At 38.0% G+C, this 18765-nt stretch overlaps 1 protein-coding gene and 1 long non-coding RNA gene across 5 annotated transcripts in view; one reads left to right on the top strand and one right to left on the bottom strand.

The window, feature by feature from the left end:
• CASP6 (caspase 6) overlaps positions 1 to 18765 on the bottom strand; it is a 1021045-nt gene that overhangs the window by 954109 nt on the left and 48171 nt on the right. The gene's annotated exons all lie outside the window — the stretch shown is intronic.
• Positions 1 to 18765, top strand: part of LOC146401004 (uncharacterized) — a 161259-nt gene that overhangs the window by 136628 nt on the left and 5866 nt on the right. The window lies entirely within an intron of this gene.

Below are 18765 nucleotides of genomic sequence, written 5' to 3'. Positions count from 1 at the left end.
AATAGTTTGACCTGTGATATTTTTGGCTTTATGATGGTGTGAAAGCAATACACATTCTGTAGAACCTGGACTTTGAATTTTGATGTGGATCTTTCCCCGGGCTAGCAATACGTGGTAGCATACTCTCCCGTGATGCTGGGCAGTGGCCTCGGCTGCAGCTCCCAGGCAGCTATGTGATCATGAAGGCAAACAACCAATACACTTAAAACCATTATGTCCCAGACAACCATCTGTATTTCCCTTTCAGTACAGTGTTCACTAGATTACATAAAATATTCAACACTTTATCATAAAATAAACTTTGTGTTAGATGATTTTGCCCAACTATAGGCTAAAGTAAGTGTTCTGAGCACATTTAAGGTAGGTTGGCCTCATTTATTTATTTTTAATTTTAACTGTTTTTTTTTTTTTTAGGGCTTCACTCATGGCATATGGAAGTTCCCAGGCTAGAGGCTGAATTGGAGATGCAGCTTCTGGTCTACACCGCAGCCACAGCAGCAGCAACACCAGATCCAAGCTTTGTCTTCAACCTACACAGCAGCTTGCGGCAACAAAGGAGACTTAACCCACTGAGCAAGGCCAGGTATTGAACCCACATCCTCATGGATACTAGTCTGGTTTGATACTGCTGAGGCACAAAAGGAACTCCTGGTTGGCCTCAGTTATGATGTTTGGTAGGTTAAGTGTATTACATGTTTTTTCCATTTATAATATTTTCAGTTTATGATGGGCTTATCAGGACATACTCCTGTGATAAGTCAAGGAAGATCGTATATATCCCCACACATATATTTGCACAGACACACACATATACACACACGTACATAAGATCTGTTTACAGATCTGTTTTTAAATGAGCATATTTGAAAAGTCAAAGAAGAAGAACTATTTCATTACAGATTACACGTGGTGCCTCCAAACAAGTGGGCAAATTTTTCTGTAGGCTAATCCATGGAAACCAGGTACAGATCTAAACCCCTCCTTCTAAGTGATTAAATGCAACCACTTAATTCTTAAACTCCTGCATATTTTACAGTGTCTATCTTGGTGTTGGATGGTGAAGCAAAGAGAATGCTGTTTTAGAGAAAAGTCACATTTCTTCTAGTTCATGACAGAGAGTGATAGAGATAAAAATATTATTGTCCTTTTGCTCTCTCCCTTCGAATAGCAAAATCCCACCCATAAGCAAAAATTGATTTTTTAAAAATAAAAGAAGTTATTGTTTGCCCTTTCTATCTGAACTGCAGGATATCACCATGGTCTCTGTTGATACTACACACAATTTATAGGAATATTTCATCTGAAATCTTTGTGGAGATTCTCAGGAAAAAGAGGTCAGACCACTAGACAATGAAATGCCCTTCACAATTTAGCATTTGACGATTTAGAGAGAAAAGTTTTCAGCGTGATGTGATTAGGTTTCGCCATCATTTATTCTGTTTTCATGGCTTGAGGTTTGTCGTTTTTCAAACATTTTGCATTCTTTTCCAAGATCTGTCTTAGAATAAGACTGAACAGAGAAAGCATAAATGTCCGGGTGAGAAGAATGGACATACCTTTAACAAGTTTTTAATTTTTGTTTTAATATGGTGTACACCTTATTCCCTGCGTAATATTCACCTGATTCCTTAATGCTTTAAACGTGTCTTTTTAAAAAGAAAAAATAACAATGTCCTTCCCCATCTCTCATACTTTTGTTTTACCCTGGAGGCTGTACAACTTCATACAGCATATAGCCTGGGCTAAATACACACACATCAACCAGAACAACACTGCTGAAGGAAAGTACTCTTTGACTAGACATTTCTGAGCCTCACTAAAGGAAAAGAAAGTTTCTATATAAAGTACTAGATAGACACCACAATTTTCCCATCTGAATTCTACTTCTTTGTGTGTGTGTGTGTGGTGGATGTGTGTAACCACTGTGACCTTGGGTTATGGAAGTAGACATCAAAGGGTCAAGTGCTCGCCATAATTTTTCATTGTATATTCTTTTCACATTGTCTCAAAGATACTCTATTGCTCTTAGTTCTATTGATCCTGATTTTTTTTGCACTACTTTTCCCCCCGATTAACCAAAGATAGTAGAATTCTGATTCTGTTGTATGTCTTCTCTTCCTTTTTGAGATTTTTATTGCCAGAAAGGACCTTTATCTTATCCAGCTGCAAACTTAAATAAGCTCTCCATTTCTCTAGGTCACTGATGGCAAATGTTAAACAAATTTACATTGGGGATTTTCTATTCATTTCCCACCCGTTTGACACTGAGCCAATGATAACTGCTCATTAACTGTGCAGCTCTGGATCAGTTGTGTGACCCAGACTGTGTTTCCAGTGCGTTGATGACTCTATCACAGCAGGGAAGAATCAAAGGCCTCACTAAAGTCATGGGTGGTGTTCTCGGCCAGTATCCCTCTGTGTTGCAAAAGCTCCTTTGCAAAATGTGAAAAAGTTTTCACTGTAGTCAGACTAAGCGTTAAATACAATTTGCATTGGGAACAAGCTTCTGTAAAATGGAACTTGAAGATCCTGTAAAAGTAAAGTGCTTCAGTTCATTTTCTCTTTTTGGTCATTTTGGGTTCATTCTATTACCATAGGTGGTATGGGAAGCTGTTCTCTTATGATTCGTTTATTCTCAAGCTCTCAGGAGCCTATAGAGTCAATTTTTTTTGTAATTTTAAATTATTAAAATTATCAAACCATGATAATTCATGATAACGAAATTTATCAGTTATAAATGACATCTATCAGTGATAAATGAAATTATTAAAATTATTAAACCATAATAATTCACTGAGAAATCACTAAACTGGTTAAAGTGAAGAATTAACCTCTGCCCCAGAAAGGTGAAAACTTCCATCAGTCAATGCAAAGATGCTGAGTGGTTGCCAGGATTCTTGCTCCCACTGTCAGCATCCAAAGCTTGTTATGTGTTCTCAGGGAAAGTCCTTTACCTCTGTCTCAATTTCTTCACCTGTAGAGTGAAAATAACACCTATTTTACCTAATGTGAAAGGGGTTTTCCACTATCCTATGAAATAAAATATATATAAATTGTTTTGACGTTCTGAAACAACTATATAAATCTAAGACATTTTACAATAATAATAATAATAAATATTTCACAAATATAAAAATTTCCAGATTCTGAAAATTATAATTTCTTCTCTGTAGCTAAGGCCATGGTTTAAAAAATAAATGTTAATATATTGTATAATGTGCTGCCAATAAATTAATTTTTTTCCATTGGTATGAATTGGCTCATGGAGAAATGAAAACCATTATTTTTGATAATTCAAGATAAAGAGTACTTGGGAGTTGCTATGGTGGCAGAAACGAATCCAACTAGCATCCTTGAGGAAGCAAGTTCAATCCCTGGCCTCGCTCAGTGGGTCAGGGATCTGGTGCTGCCGTGAGCTGTGGTGTAGGTCACAAATGCAGTTCAGATCCTGCAGTGCTGTGGTTGTGGTATAGGCTGGTGGTTAGAGCTCCAATTACACCCCTAGCCTGGGAACTTCCGTGTGACACATATGCAGCCATAAAAAGCAAAAAAAAAAAAAAAAAAAAGATAAAAAGTACTTTCATCCAAATTCTCTGAATTTCTTTTGTGTGTTTGAAATTGTCTCAGAGGACCAAAGAACTGATATTTTTATGTTGCACATTAAGAAATAAAACAATAAGATAAAATTGTACTTTTATGAAGAAGTTGTGTGTGAAATGATATGTTTTTGTATAAATGCCAGTTATAAAATAAATGTCACAGGTATGTAATATACAGCACAGAGAATACAGTCAATGTTTTATAATAAATTTATGTGATGTATAATTTATAAAAATATTGAATAACTATGTTGTACACCTGAAGTTAATATAATATTGTAAGCAACTATGTTTCAATTAAAAAAGAAATTAAATATTTTTGTATTAGTCAATTGTGCTCTGAAAAAATATTTTTTTTGATCTTTTTTTTGCCATTTCTTGGGCCGCTCCTGTGGCATATGGAGGTTTCCAGGCTAGGGGTTGAATCAGAGCTGTAGCCACCGGCCTATGTCAGAGTCACAGAAATGCCAGATCCGAGCCACGTCTTTGACCTACACCACAGCTAATGGCAATGCCAGATCCTTAACCCACTGAGCAAGGCCAGGGATCCAACCCGCAACCTCATGGTTCCTAGTTGGATTCGTTAACCACTGAGCCACGACAGGAACTCCTGAAATATTTTTAACTTGTGTTATTATTTGATTGAGAGAGTGTGTGTGTGTGTGTGTGTGTGTGTGTGTGTGTGTGTGTGTGTGTGTAGCCACATCCAGAGAACATGTTTTCTTAGAAGAAATTAGGAAGCATTAATTAGGAAGCTTGTTAATATCATTTATTTTCCAACATCACTTTGGAAGAAATTACTTGGAGGAAAGCAAATGACTTTTACTACTGTAAAATTACATTTTTATTTTCTTACCACCTTTTCTATTATTTACTTTATATCTCATATTACCTAGAGAACTGAATAATGATAGGAATTATTTTGTGTGTGTGTGTGAAGATGTGGGAGTTGGAAGAGCTGGTGGGACTTTAATAATTTCACCCATTAAGTGTCCCGCCTACTTTAAAAATGCAAAATCAGACTTTCCTATAACTCTCAGGACTCTTTGATGCTAAAGAAATATGTTTACGATCAACCCGAAATTCTTTTCTTTATTTATGTCTTATATTTTGCTTGAAGTTTGCCTTTTTCTTTGAAAATTTATTGCATTTTTTCATCCAATACAATTTTTCTGAAACTGTCACCCTTTATGTTGATGCATCTGGAAATTAAAATGTTGTAAGACCTGTAAGGTCCACTATTAAATTTATTTAATAGAGGAAGTTGAAACAAAAGCTTGGGATTCATAATTACTTCTGAAATAATTTCTTCCTTTGAGTCTTGTTAGTTTTTTCTAAATGATCATTTAAAAATGTTGTCTTACTATTAGATAATAATTTATGTGATAAGAATAATTTTAAAGGAGTTATTAAATTGTTTATCCTCTACTTTAGAGAAATAATTCATAAGTGATTATTTCAAGTCAAAGAACTAAGTGAACAGAGTAAATTTTACAACATGAAACTCAGTGATGCTGCCTCCCAAGGGCTCAGCAGCAAACAAGGTTCCTCATGGTTCTCCTTTGAATTTTTTGGTGAGACTTTCATAATTCGGTGTAATGAATGACAGAACGGAAGTGAGATGAATAAGGACCTTCCTGGTCCATGAAATTTATTTCTTATCATCCTGGTAGCATTGTAGAAGAATGTGCTTACAATAATTTATACATCAAATAATCTGAAACAACTGTAAAGATGTAAAGATGTCCTCAGCCTCGAAAGCATGTTCTGATAGTCTATTATAAACTATTCTAGCTCTAGGTGACCTAGAAATATATATAAACAGATGAACATGTCTTTGCACTAGAGACTTCATAATTTAAAGACAGATAGTGAAGGAGACTGGTAAATGATGGAAAAACAGCACAGATGATGAATTTATTTTCTTCATAGATATGTCATCGTAAATTTTTCTTTTTTTAAGAGTGGAGAATATTGTGTGTGGACAGTGACATCTGTCAGTGCCAGACACAACTTCTTTCCTACCTCTGAGTTCCTACCATCACCAAACAAAGGGAGGCCATGCTAGGACAATGGATGATAACTCTGGTCACTTTAAAAATTATTTTTTTCCTAATTAATAACTGAATAATCAGAGGGAAAATTGTTTCCCTTGGTTTCCTCACAGATGTTGCGGCTGGTCACTAAGTAGTGTCCTCAAATCTCAGGGCCATCCCACTGGACCAGCTTCACAATTGCCCCTTGGTGGCAGTGCTCAGGTTCCCATCAGTGACAACTGGGGTGGACATCTGGAGAGCCTACGGACGGCATCTCCATATGACCTGGCTTTCTCACAGCATAGCAGCTACAGGCTCTAGAATCTTTTGCATCATTGTCCATGGCTCCAAGTCCAACTTTTCCAAATAACAAGGAGGAAGCTGGGTTTCCTTTTCTGAACTAGTCTTGGAAGTCGTGGTGTCACTTCTGTTACATTTGTTTGGTGGTGACTCACAGGCCCACCCAGACTCCAGGGGAGGGGACATAGACTCCACTTCTCAGAGGGTCACATTATTTATGAATAAATGCAGTGGGAAATATTGTCATGACTATTTTGGGAAATACAATCTATAGCAGAGCTTACGTAATTTTTTTAGTATGCACTCACTTCTAAGGTAATATTTTTCAGTCCATAAATTTAATTACGAACTGATGAATCCAGAATTTAGGGTGTTCCCGTTCTGGGTCAGAAGGTTAAGAATCCAGCTAGTATCCATGAGGATGCAGGTTCAATCCCTGGCCTTGATCAATGGGTTAAGGATCCCACCTTGCCCCAAGCTGTGGTGTAAGCCAACGGCTGTGGCTCCAATTAGTCCCCTAGCCCAGGAACTTCCACGTGCCCCAGGTGCAGCTCTAAAAAGAAAAAAAACAAAAACAAACAAACTTATATCTCCTTATATATCTTGACTTCTACCCTGAGTTCTACATAGGAATTCTCAGTTCTCTGTCTGACCCTTAGCATCCCTTGCCTCTCAGCCCCAACCTCTGGTAATTAAAAATATCTCCAGATAATATCAGATATTCCTTGGAGGCAAAACTGTTTCTGGCTGAGAACCGTTAGTCTAAAGGGATTTTGATTGTTTTGTGATGCTGTTCTACTCTCTAATATTAAAAAGTTTAAATGGGAGTTCCCATTGTAGCTCAGCGGAAATGAATTTGATTAGTATACATGAGGATGCAGGTTCGATCCCTGGCCTTGCTTAGTGGGTTAAGGATCTGGCATGCCATGAGCTGTGGTGTATGTCACAGACAAGGCTCAGATCTCATGTCGTGTGGCTGTGGCCAGTGGCAGTAGCTCCGATTCGACCCCTAGCCTGGGAACCTCCATGTACTGTGGGTACGGCCCTAAAAGGACAAAATAAATAAATAAATAAATAAATTAGATGGTAGCTTACTGCCCTGCATAAAGTTCATTTCCTTGGTTTTTCAAATCCGTAAACACACTTTAATAGAGAACTGATTTCAAAGCCCTGTTGGTAACTCTAGCTTTTAAAAATGGAGTTCCCTCGGGGCTCAGTGGATTAAGGATCCAGTGTTGCCACTGCTGTGGCTTGGGTCACTGCTGTGGCATGGGTTCGATCCCTTACTGGGGAACTTCCGTGTGTCATGGGCATGGCCAAAAAAAATGAAAAGCCTGGAATTGCTAGCATGACTTTCCTGGCTGGTATGAATGAAGCCACTGGGTAAGAGAAAGAGATATGCCCTGTTATAATTAGTGTGTCTGTTTTAGGATGCATATCATTTTACAGAGTTTTGACCCATGTGTATTGAAAAAACAAAAGAAAGACTTCAGGAACAAGAATTCAGCAATGACTTGTAGGATATTTTTGTCAAGGTAAATTAATCTTTCTTTTATCTTAATCCTTTTTCTTCAATCCTTTCTCATTGAGCTTTCATAGAAAATGTCCTATGTTTGAATTATCCATACTATCTTTCTTTTATTATAAAATCCATAAAGTAAAGGGAATGAGTTTTCATGCTGTCGTTCAAAACACCAGGCCCCATGTTTCAGGATTATTTTTGTTGCTTCTGCTGATGATTATAATGACACTATACAACCACATGCCAGATATAAATAGTGAAGTGATAATTATATCTGCATATAACAGAATGGATCTCTGGTTGCTTTGGGATTCACTGGCATTCTCAGTGATCATATAAAAGCGTGCACAGAGTAGGCCCTGTGAAGCTATGTGCAGAGTTTCTGGAAAGAATCGATGTATATTTCTAAAGGTTAGAGGCAGAAGAAATTTCTCCCTCGTTATTCACTAGAAAAGGGCTTCCTGCTTCCTTGTGAAAGGAGAAATAGAATTGAGTATTGTAATTTGGTGATTCTTTTCATGGTTTGCTGGGGGTCGATTCCCATTTCTTACCAAAGTTAAAATTCAAAAAGCAAATCTCTACTACGTACTTTACATACAAAAGTGAGCTGTATATAATACATATGAAACATATAATATATTTATATATAGTTTCCTAATTAGCTGGATATAACTCTAGTCATGTTTCTTAATCTTTTTATATAGTGATAACAATAAGACTTCATATAGTTGTTTTGAATATGGCATTCAGATCCTTAGAATATTGTACACAGTGTATGCACTCAATAAACCTAGCTATGGTTGATAGTATAGTTTTTCTCTCTCTCTGTCTCTGTCTCTCTCTCTCTCACACACACAACTATCATATTTTCAATTCATACAACAAGCATGTACTGGGTATTACTGGAAGTATACTAGGTGGGCATTAGAAGTGGGGGTGTTTCCTGATCTCACAGAGCATGTGGTCCAATGAGGAAGACCGACCAAATACAATTCACAGATAAATAAAAGTAACTGCAATTCATCCTAAGAGCCAAGAAGGAAATCAGTAGGCAACCCAGAGAAGGAATAAGAAGAAGGGTGTGGATGGGAGGTGCCCTTAGAGGGCTGGTGAGGAAATGCCTCTCTGGGAAAATGCCATCAGGGTTGGGACTGGAGGGCTGGCGGGACTTAGCCTATAAAGGAAGAGCATGGGTAAGGTAGATTTGCCTGCCTAAAGGCAGGTGCCATGTCTTCCATTGTTTGGTTCTCCATATCCATACTAGGAAATGGGGCTTAGGAACAAACATATGCTGATGCTTTTTCACTGATGTACTGAATTTGGGACTAACCATAAGTGGAGAATACCCCCGGACCACTGACTTGGACCTAGATTTTGAGTTAGTTTGAATTTGGGGTTCAAGGAAGTCATCTGGGATATGAAAATGAAATCAGGGATTTGTAGTAACAAAATCAATAATTTAGAAAAGTGCTAAGCTCCCCTTGCTGGCAGCTGCAGCTGTCTGGGTCTCTAGAGAGGCATCTTACTTACCAAGTTATGATTTTTAATTTTAAACCAAGAAAAACAAAACAAGTGTAGTAGTTTTGGTTTTTTTTAGAAGGTTTACTTTTTAAAAAATGAAAATAAAAATAATGTATGCATAAAAGTTATAGAAAGTTATGAGAAATAAACTCACCCTCTCTTTTTTAAGGCCCCACTTCTGTTCCCAATAATCTCTTTTCAAAGGTAAGCCATTTAAGCTTCATATGAATTTTTTTGTAGAAGAATATAATTGCATCTATCAGCACAAATATTATATTTGTGTATATATGTATATATATTCAAGAATTTGCAAATAGGATTGTACTATAAATCTGCTATATATCTTACTTTTTCACTTAAATGGCTTAAAGACCTCTTATTAGAATCCATAAAAATGAATTTTTTTTAATGGCTGCCTAATGTCCTGTTTTATGAGGTTATCACAATATATTTTGCCATACCTTCATTAATAGGTCTTTGGATTATTTTCCCTGCTTATTCTTACTATATAGGATCCTGAAAAGAGCATCCTGATTAGTGGGAACATTATTTTTTCAGTAGAGTCAGGTTCTAATCGTAGAATTGTTTAGTCAAAGGATATTTAAGCATTGTTAATTTTGATCATTACTACTAAATCGCACTAAAAAATTGATACCAATTAAAACTCTCATCAAAAACATCAGAATTCCTCGTAACCTATCTTTCCATAGTTGCATTAACACTGGATATTATTAAACTTTAAAGATTTTGCCAGTCTGACTGATAAAAACATTTGCGTTTTGCATTTCATTAGGAGTCAGATTGAGAATCTTTTTGCAGATTATTGGCCATTTTGTTCCTATATCTGTGAATTGCCTATTTGTAGTAATTGATCACTTTCCATTCTTTTTTTTTTTCTCTTTGGTTTTTTCTTGCTAATTTGTACAAATATTATGTAAATTAGAAGATTAGCTCTTGGACTCTCAGAATATGATGCAAATATTTTTCTTTCCTTGGCCATTGATCTTTTAGCTTTGTTTATATTTTTTGGCATTTTCCTTAACAGTTTCTTAGTTTTGTGTCATGTTTAGGAAGGCCTTTCACATTACAAAATTAAAGAAATATTTCCCCATGTTTTCTCTGAATACTTTTATGGTTTCATTTTGTAATTCAAAATCTTTGATCCATCTGGAATTTATTTTGACATAAGGGTAATTTTCTTTTCAAAATGATGAGGCAGTTGTCACCACGCTGTTTATTGAATAATATGTAAGTGACTCATTATTATTTTAGTAAAATGCACGGGCTCAGTTTTTGGAATCAGAAAGACCTAAATCCAAACCTTGGTGTGACAGTCCTTGCTGCATCTTTCCTACAGGGTTAATACTTAGGGGTCACAATGTTTCATTTGAAACCACTTTTGTTGCCAGAATGTTTCTCAAAGGAGCTTAGCACATTGAGGATCCCACCTGTGGCTCCAGGGTTGAGCCTGCTCACTGCAGGGCTTGCAGGTTGCCAGGACACCATGGTTGTCATCCCTTCCTTCTTGCATCCACCAGGACAGCCATATTTTATCCCACCTCTGATTGTTGATCTCCCCAGATTCCTTTTCAAACCTGAGTGCTCTTCCTTCTCTCAGATACTCTCAACGCTCTCTTTCAGTTACTTCTGAACCCCTCTTCTTGAGCAGGACACATTTCTGTTTGCCTGAGCCTCTCTGGGTGGGGCCATGGGGAACTTTCTGCAGCTATCTCAGACTCTTTGGCCCAGAATGTCTAGTGTCCTCTGTGCCACGCTGGGGGCTGGGAATACTCTGTGAGGCTCCCTGACCCCCACCCACACAACCTCTCTTCTCAGCTCCACCAGCCCAGATGGAGGCTCCAGGGTTATCAACACTCCTCGGTTCAGGCACCCAGAGCAGCTCAAACACCATTGTTTCTTCTGTTTCCTCCTCTCTCCCTCCCGGTGGCAAACTTCATCAACTCTGGGGGGTCGGTGGCTAGGAAAAAAACTGGTTCTGACTGAAAATACCTATCATTCCAGATTTTTTTTTTTTTGTCCCAGGCTGGGATCTCAATCTTTAAAACTCCAAAGCCAAGGATTTGACTCTTTTGTTCTCTTCTCCCAAGTATCAACCCTACCCTAAGGCAATGGATATCTCAAAGTCTTTGAATAGGGAAGGGACAAGATTAGGAAAGCATTACTGAGAAGAAAGCACATTAGTTAATATATTAGAATAAGATTCCTCTGTGTTACTAATTGTGTTTAATACAACAGAGAAAACCAGCTATGAGGACGTAGGAGCAAAAGATTAAACAAAACGAAATTTATTGCCATTTTACGGGTTTCATAATCACCAATATAGAAAATGTCAACATAGGAGGTTTGCTGAATGGAATGGACATCAGCCAAGCGGTGGATATTGTGTACACTGCTAAGTGTGCTTCACTATTAACTGTTCTCATCCCATCTTGTTTCCCCCCAAATTGCAAACTTATAACTAACACTTTGTCCATAGAAAATCTCTCAGTCTCAACAGAAAAGCCCTCAGATATGCATTTGCCTACTATATTCCCCTCTTGCCAAGAAATTGTCTATAAAATTGTTAACATCTAGTTCTAAATAAACATCCTCCTCTCCATATGTTATAAAACTCTGGAACTCTCCCAGCATCCAAAACAGCCTGGTCTCTTACAGTCTATTTTTTTTTTTTTTTAATTAAGAGAAAACAATTGGAATGGATTAGCAATGAGATCCATTTCACTGGTTATCACAATAATTTGCAAGAAAAGACTACAGCTATAAATTGAATGTAAAATATGTAAGGTTCTTTTATAAGGCATCCAGGATTTTCACTTAGAATTATTCTGCACTATAAAAATGATAATTTTGACTGTTTGAAAATATCTCAGTCACGAAAAGATTTGTTTTAGGTTTCCCAAAGCCAAGAAAATGCTAGCATGACATGATGTCACACCTACAATTTTGGCATAGGTCTGCATAATTCTTGAAGTTCAGTGTGGATCAATAATTGCTGTTACCGCTACTAAATTGTTCCTGAGTGGATTTATTTAGTATTCAATGGTGCCTGAGAGAAGGAATCGTTTATCTATAAAGCTGTCATAGATAAGCAACACAATCAAAACACTCTCCCCATGAAAATTTATTTTTAACTTGAAAGAACACATCCTACTGACCACCCACTCACCGATTGTGAGTTTTGCTGGTACATGGAATCCTTGTTACAAAATTAACTAAATTACTCTTGCTAGGAATTCAGGGTAAGCCGAGTCCATTTGGGACTTTGTCCAACCAAATCTATTTAGTGTGAATACCGAGAAGAACCTGGTTTGAAAACTTTTCACTTATGTGTGATGTCTTGGTAGACAGAGCGCCTAAGGACAGTGTCACACTAAGTTTCCAGGGAGCTAATTTGATTTGTTAAATTAAATAATTAAATTTATTCTTCTTGTGCCTTGGGGTGGTAAAGAGGAGATGGGTACATGGAGAAAAAAGAACCTAGTAAAAATTGGTGCTTATTTTAAAGTCTGATTGATGATGCTTTAATTGCAGGTCTTACATTTATCCGAGAAATTTTTATAATTGAGTCAAAAAGGGAAGGCTCACTTTCACTAGAGATTCTTTCACATTGTGAAGGAGAAACGGAATTGTGCGAAGTCTTGGTTTGGAAAAACCAGTATCAAAATTATACCACCAGTTACCTGTAATCACATTGTGGTGTTTTTATAAAATGATGATACTATTGGCCCAAGTTGACAGTGCTTAAGAATTCACTAAGATTTCTCATCTGGCAGGGAGAGCACGCTGCGTGTGCGCGCGCGCGCACACACACACACACACACACACACACACACACACACACCAGAAAACTTTCCATGAAACTTTAAATTTGTGTCTCATTTATCCTTAACAAGTAGAATAAATAGGTAAAAAGAATACCACTTAAGGAGGAAATGAACTAGAAAAAGGAAATGATAATGAATTCCTAGATATTTATGCCTAGGCAAGAAAACACTTAGGCTTAAAAAAATTGACTCTGTCAAGTGAGAATGACTTAATGCCTGTAATTTAGTTAAGGGACTTGGGAAATGGAAAGGCAAAATGTACTGAGTAGTGTTGGTGCTTTGGTGGAATGTCTAATAAATGTGTATATTCTGTTTGTAAAATTACAAAAACTAATGATGACAAATAACTCTTATGGTGACCGGATTATATATTATTTAATCTGTAATATTCTTAGTTTGTTTTCAAAAACTCATGTTGTTCCACTTACAGAGTCAGGAAAATGACAAACCCTTAAGAGATTTACCATGAAAAGTAATAGTAGCCCAACTATTTAAAATCCAAAGAAAAATTTCTCCTTCTAGCTGTGATTATGACAAAGAAAGTGACTATCGAAATTATTGCATTCCATCAAAGTCACTTAGTCCTATATTACTCTTTAAAAAAATGACTCACATCCAAATTCTGACCCAAAAAATATATCAATTGGCAGGCTTGCTAGGTTTTCGTAGAAATTTAAAATTATGATGAAAATGTCCCCCCCCCATTCATTCTCTTTTAAGCCACAAGATAATAGTGATTTGATTTATTTCGTATAATATATATTTTTTAGAAATTAAAGTGTAGAATGTAACTTATTTATCTGTGACTATTATGAAGGGCAGAGAATAGAACTCATAAAAAAAAAGTTTATTGCAAATCAAGCTGGGGGGACTCAGGGCCACATCTGGGCCAGATTCACATCCCATGTAATTCACTAGGCGAATTCCCATCAAGTTGCATAGGGCAGAAATTAGACACAGAGGAACAGATCAGTGCTTTCACAACTTGACATTTTTATAGTTTCTCTCACCACACTCACTCTTTAAAGTAGTTTGCAGGTTTATCAGCGAGAACATTAAGTATTTGAATGTGTTCAATGAAATATTCAGTTATGATAGTTAAGTAAATAAAGCCGTTGAGGTCTGCCTTGCATGCATGGCTCCCTTTTTTGACTTTCATAACCAGTCATCCCACAGGCTCCTGCTCGTTCAAAGAACTTTCACTGTCTAACAAAAAAAAAAAAAAATAAAAAATAAAAAATAAATTAAAAAAAAAGAAAAAAGAAAAAGAGAGTTCCCATTGGGGCACAGTGGAAACGATTCTGACTGGGAACCATGAGGTTGCAGGTTCAATCCCTGGCCTTGCTCAGTGGGTTAAGGATCGGGTGTTGCTGTGAGCTGTGGTGTAGGTTGCAGACTCGGCTTGGATCTGGCATTGCTGTGGCTCTGGTGTAGGTCGGTGGCTACAGGTCCGATTAGACCACTAGCCTGGGAACCTCCATATGCCGTGGGTGCAGCCCTAAAAAGGACAAAAGACAAAAGACAAAAACAAAAAACAAAACAAAAAACTTTCACTGTCTAAAAATGTGTTTGCTGTTTAAAATATAGAAAACCCTTAAAATGGAAAAAGTTTACGAAAACAAATTGGGAAAGTTTAGGCATAGGAGACTTCCCTTTGCCTACTGGAATGAAGGCCCTCCTACTGATGCTGTGTCTCTCAGCTGCTGTTCAAGGTACCAGGCATTACCAGCCCTCCAGGACCTCACAGTCAAATGAGATACAGCAATGACAATAGTGAGTTTTTATGCTATGTGAAAAGACAGAGGTATTCATAAAGTGCTAAGGGAACGTGAAATAGGGAGTGATGATTCTGATTTGGTGGTGCTTGGGTGTGGATTTAGATCTGAGAAAGTCAGAGCAGGGGACACGTTAGCTGATGTTGAAGGATGAGTAGAAGTTTCTGGAAAGGATGTTTGGGGAAAGGCATTCCTGACAGAGGGAAGCATAAGAGCAAATGGACAGTGGAAAGAAAGTTCACTGTGTATGAAAAGGAGTCCAAATGCTGTGGACACGTGGAGGGTGACTGTGAAGTGATGGAGGGAGTGAGGGGCTAGAAGCATCAAAGGGTGAGGGGGACAGGGGCCCTGAAAGGCAGGCAGAGCAGATGAGGATTTCCATGCTAAGCAATTTTTGCTCTATCCTCTGAGTTTTTACTTATATTAGGTCATGGAACCCTAAGAACAATGGTTGGCAAACTTTATTTCATATTAGAGTCACCGAGGGAGATTAAAATAATCCAGAAGCGCAGGCTACACTGTATAGAACCTCTGGAGATGAGACACAGGCCTCCATTTTTTTTTTCTTTTTATAAAATCTCCAGAGCTTTTCAGTATAAATCAGTGCCTCTCAAAGTGTGATCCCAGCTTCAGCAGCATTGGTACTCATTGAGAACTTGCAAGAAATGCAAATTCCTGGCCCTGAATCCAGATACCACGTTCAAAATTATGATGGGGCCCAGCAATGTGTTTTAACAACTCTCCAGGAGATTTTGATGTGTGCTAACATTTGAGACTCATTGCCTTAAGAATTGAATAAAAACAGTTAATGTCCTTTCCAGAAAAATATTTATTTTTAAATATAATATTAGGCAGTGGATAGAAATCCCTCTAGTCCTATTCCACTTCCTTCCTGTAAGCCTGGAATCCAGGTTAAGAATTCCTCCTCTAGGCAGTGAGAGACACAAATTTTAAGTAAAAGAGGGGCATGATAAACTTTGGTAGTGGTATGATGGCTGCTAGAGTATAAAGAATGGGGAGTAATGGGGAGATACTGGAGTCAACCACACCCCGTGGGAGGTCAGTGGATGGTCAGATAGAATGTGGTGACTCATCAGTGGCGTGGGGTGGTGGAGAGGGATTGAAAAATGATTCCAGGATTTCTAACTTGAGCTTGGAATGAGTGAGCTCTTTACCTTGGAGAGAGACTATAAAGAGAGAAGGATTGGAGGCAAATATGATGATTACTGGACGCATATGGGGAGATGTACTAAAAATAGGTCTGAAATTTAGTTGAGGGTTGTAGACGGTGGGTAGTTATATTAGAACCATTAGCCTAGAAACAGGTAGATGTTTCTAGGCTAGGTAGAGGTTCTTATCCTCTCACTCCTGATATTTTGGACTTGCTGATTCTTCGTGTTGGAAGGCTGTCCTGTGAGTGTAGAATGTTTAGAAGCATTCTTGTTCTCTATCCACTAGGTGCCAGTAGCCAACACCCCCTGCCATTGTGACAACCCCAAACACTTCCAGACATGGCTTAGTAGCTCCTAGCACCAAACCTGTTGAGAACTGCTGGGTGCAGATGAAATCTGGAGAGTAGATGAGATTGTTGTTGACAGAGGGGGGGACCTGGTGGTCAAGGAGGACCCAGCAAGCGATTGAGAAGATGTTCATAAGATTGGAAGAAAGTGGCATCACGGGTGCCATGAAAGGGCTGAGTTCTCAAGAGGTGGCTGAATGGCAAACATTACCCGGAAGAGTGAGAATTGAGAGGTCTCTGGATTTGGTGATCTGCAGGTTATTGTGAATGTATGTATGTGGAAGAGGAAACAAGAAAAAGCAGAGACTATTGACCTACGTTACTTCACTGAGGGATTGATTAGGAAGAGAGAGAGGAGGAGACAGAGGCAAAAATAAGGGAGGATGGCTTATTCTAGGACTGCGGAGGTTTGCAAACACAGTCGACTGAGAGGAAAGTATCAATGATTCCAAATAAACATAGAGCTTCAGGTGGAGCCCAAATCTCTTCTTCACTAAGAGCTCAAAATAGAAATATTATTAATTATGAAGAAATACTATTAATTATGAAGGGGATATAAATTGTAGCAGCAACACATTGAGTAATTACAAGTACAGGTGCTGTTAGTTTAAAAAATAATAGTGTATTAATTGTTATGAGACAAAATTAATAAATAGGAGAATGCATTTCATCCACCATACGGTAACATCCTGTTTATGTGGTTTTGCCTCTTGGCTGAGTCACCTTAATAATAGCGATGGTGTTCTTTTTTCCTTTTTTGGCTTCTTCCTTCATTCTTTTCTTTTGAGTCTCCATAACCAGCATGAGGGCAGCAGACTCACCCACAGCTAGGAACAAGCCTTATTTTGTTTGCCTTGGGACTGGGACCATGTTTATAGTAACATATTTCTTCAACGGAAATGAAGAGAGGGAAAAAGGCTTTATTATTATTTTGCTAGCAACTTTCTTGCTGTACAAACATTATCTGTATATGAAGAAATCATTCTCTTGAACGTGTTAACTGTGTGCGCGTGCACGTGTGTGTGTGTGTGTGTGTGTGTGTGTGTGTGTGTGTGTGTGTGTTGCTTCAGTTTCCGGGTTCCCATCATGGCGGCTGATGGCCCTGGGCATCTTATTTATTCTTTCCAGATCTCAAGGCCGTCATTTGCACAATGAGCAGGTGGGACTTGATAAGCTCTGAGGTTGTTTCTGGCTTTAAAATTCTATAATTATATGATTTCCTTTCTGCATTATCTTTGTTTGGTAAGAGCTTGCCTTAATCTGATCCATTCCTGAGCAAAATCTCTCAGATTGACTTGAAGCTCCAATTTTTACTCTGGTTCTCACACCTTTTTGTTTATTAGGTCATAAGTAATGAGCTCTGAACGCTTAAGAACTTGCCTGAGTTCACAGAGGTAGCTCATCAGGGGTGTAGACAGAGTGAAAAAGAAAATTAAGGTTTCCCAATTCTCCACTGCAGTATTTAAATCCAGGAGAACAAGTCACCCATGAAAATGTAGAATCTTTGTGGGTCTGTCCTTTCTTCAAGGGCTCTTCCTAAATGTATTGACTGAATTCTTGCCTTTTGAATCCCATCTGTAAACAACTGGATTGGTGGGTTTTAAGCACATTAATAGAGATTCATGCGTGAGTTTATTTCTACCACTAGATATGGTAACTATGATAAAAGGAATCAACCATTTAAAAGAGTAACTCGATTCCCCAGAGATTGCATTTAAATTTATTAATATGGTTTGCATTAACACTCTTAGCTTTTAAACATCCACTGTGTGTTTGTCTAGCTCCTAGTTTTGAATGTAGGAAACCACAATAATAAACTCATCCTAAATTCCCTCACCCTTGTGAGTGAGCCTCAGTAGGTGGGAAGGATTATGGCAGGGGAGTGACTGGCTAGACAATGGGTTGTTCAAAATAATGTAGTTTTTCTTCGGATTAAGGAGTGGGTGAAATTTCACTTCTATTTTGGAACTCTCATTTGGATTTTTTTTTTTAAACCTAAGATAAAAATTCCATTCCTACATCAAGCTAAGCCTAGAGCAATGAAGGTACTTGATTATTATTTTTTTTAAGGTAGAGGTTGTCATTCTTTGCATGACAGTCTATCCACTGAAACTGAGCAAAATGTTTTTAATTATATGAATTTGTCCCTCACAGCACATTGGCTTTTAGGTATTATAGTTATGCAAACTGGGTCCAAGGTATTAGCAGGCTAACGTTCACATGGCAAACTAGAAACAGGATTGCTTTGACTCACAGATGTAGAGAACAAACTAGTGGTTACCAGTGGGGAGAGAGGATGGGGGAGGAGCATGAGGGGAGAGGGATAAAAAAGGATGATTTGGGGATTATATGAAATTGTGTGGGAGTTCCCATTGTGGCTCAGGGGTTAACAATTCCAACTAGGAACCATGAGGTTGTGGGTTCGATCCCTGGCCTCGCTCAGCGGGTTAAGGATCTGGTGTTGCTGTGAGCTGTGGTGCAGGTCACAGACGAGGCTCAGATCCCAAGTTGCTGTGGCTGTGGTGTAGGTCGGTGGCTACAGCTCCAATTCGACCCCTAGCCTGGGAACCTCCATATGCTGCGGGTGCAGCCCTAGAAAAAGACAAAAAGACAAAAGAAAGAAAAAAGAAGAAAAGAAATCGTGTGTG

Source organism: Sus scrofa, chromosome 8, assembly GCF_054392235.1.
Source record: "Sus scrofa isolate SSC_HxYL_T2T_F1_AM1 chromosome 8, Sscrofa_HxYL_maternal_Yorkshire_Landrace_v2.0, whole genome shotgun sequence".
NCBI classification, from domain to species: domain Eukaryota; kingdom Metazoa; phylum Chordata; class Mammalia; order Artiodactyla; family Suidae; genus Sus; species Sus scrofa.
The sequence above is the reverse complement of the archived record's forward strand: the minus strand, read 5'-3'. Positions and strand labels throughout refer to the sequence as shown.